Below are 2,017 nucleotides of genomic sequence, written 5' to 3' on the forward strand. Positions count from 1 at the left end.
TTCGCTTCTACGATATTCATTCGTACTTCAATCTGAATGTGATGAACGTGACAATCATCATCATTCCCTATGAACGCGTGCCTGACAACCACTTCCGTTCTACCTTAGACTGAATGAGTATCTCTTAGATCTCCTAACCAGAATCTTCGTGGTGTAAGCTAGAATGATGGAGGCATTCAAGAGAATCCGGAAGGTCTAAACCTTGTCTGTGGTATTCTGAGTAGGATTCAATGATTGGATGACTGTGACGAGCTCCAAACTCGCGATTGCGGGGCGTTAGTGACAGACGCAAAAGGATAGTAAATCCTATTCCAGCATGATCTAGAACCGACAGATGAATAGCCGTGCCGTGACAGGGTGCGTTGACCATTTTCACTGAGAGGATAAGATGAAGCCATTGACAAGGGTGATGCCTCTAGACGATTAGCCGTGCCGTGACAGGGTATTTGGATCATTTTCCCGAGAGAAGACCGAAAGTAGCCATTGACAATGGTGATGTATCACATAAAGCCAGCCATGGAAAGGAGTAAGACTGACTGGATGAAGATAGCAGGAAAGCAGAGGTTCAGAGGAACGAAAGCATCTCCATTCGCTTATCTGAAATTCTCACCAATGAATTACATAAGTATTTCTATCCCTATTTTATTATATTATTTTCGAAAACTCCATAACCATTTGATATCCACCTGACTGAGATTTACAAGGTGACCATAGCTTGCTTCATACCGACAATCTCCGTGGGATTCGACCCTTACTCACGTAAGGTATTACTTGGACGACCCAGTGCACTTGCTGGTTAGTTATGCGAAGTTGTGAAGATATGTTTAGACCATGGTCCTGTACATCCGTTTTTGGTGCCATTTCCAGGGAATCAATTTCGAACAACAATTCACAACCTGAGTAGCAATTTCGCATACCAAGTTTTTGGCGCCATTGCCGGGGATTGTTCGAGTTTGGACAACTGACGGTTCATCTTGTTGCTCAGATTAGGTAATTTTCTTTTTGTTTTCTTTTCAAAAAAAAAATTTTATTCAAAATTTTTAAAGAATGAATTCTAGTGTCTCATGAAGCATGTGAAGCCTGGCTGGCTGTAAAGCCATGTCTAAATTCATTTGGACTGAGGCTTGCAATTTGTTATCAAGAGCAAGCTAGTTGTTGCTAATCCACCTGCTGCTGTTCCTGATTTACATGCTGAAGCTTGGCTGGCCATTGGCCATGTCTAGTATTTTGGACCGGAGCTTTCATTGAAAGCTTGGCTGGCTAGTGAGCCATGTCTAATTCCTGGACTGAAGCTTTAGACTAAGAATGCAAGATTCCTGGAATTCATGTTAAAAATTTTGGAATCCTTATTTTTTCTTTTTTGTATAATTTTCGAAAAAATCCAAAAAAATTAGAAAATCATAAAAATAAAAAATATTTTTTGTGTTTCTTGTTTGAGTCATGAGTCATGTTATAAGTTTGGTGTCATTTGCATGTGCATCTTGCATTTTTCGAAAAAATCATGCATTCATAGTGTTCTTCATGATCTTCAAGTTGTTCTTGGTAAGTCTTCTTGTTTGATCTTTGCATTTGCATGTTTTGTGTCTTTTCTTGTTTTTCATATGCATTCTTGAATTCTTAGTGTCTAAGCATTAAAGAATTCTAAGTTTGGTGTCTTGCATGTTTTCCTTGCATTAAAAATTTTTCAAAAATGTGTTCTTGATGTTCATCATGATCTTCATAGTGTTCTTGGTGTTCATCTTGACATTCATAGCATTCTTGCATGCATCACATGTTTTGATCTAAAATTCTCATGCATTGCATCATTTTTCTTGTTTTTCTCTCTCATAAAAAAAATTCAAAAATAAAAAAAATATCTTTTCCTTTTTCTCTCATCAAATTCGAAAATTTGGATTGACTTTTTCAAAAAATTTTAAAATCAAGTTGTTTCTTATGAGTCAAATCAAATTTTCAATTTGAAAATCTTATCTTTTTCAAAATCTTTTTCAAAAATCAAATCTTTTTCAAAAAATCAAAT

Source organism: Arachis ipaensis, chromosome B05 (genome assembly GCF_000816755.2).
Source record: "Arachis ipaensis cultivar K30076 chromosome B05, Araip1.1, whole genome shotgun sequence".
NCBI classification, from domain to species: Eukaryota; Viridiplantae; Streptophyta; class Magnoliopsida; order Fabales; family Fabaceae; genus Arachis; species Arachis ipaensis.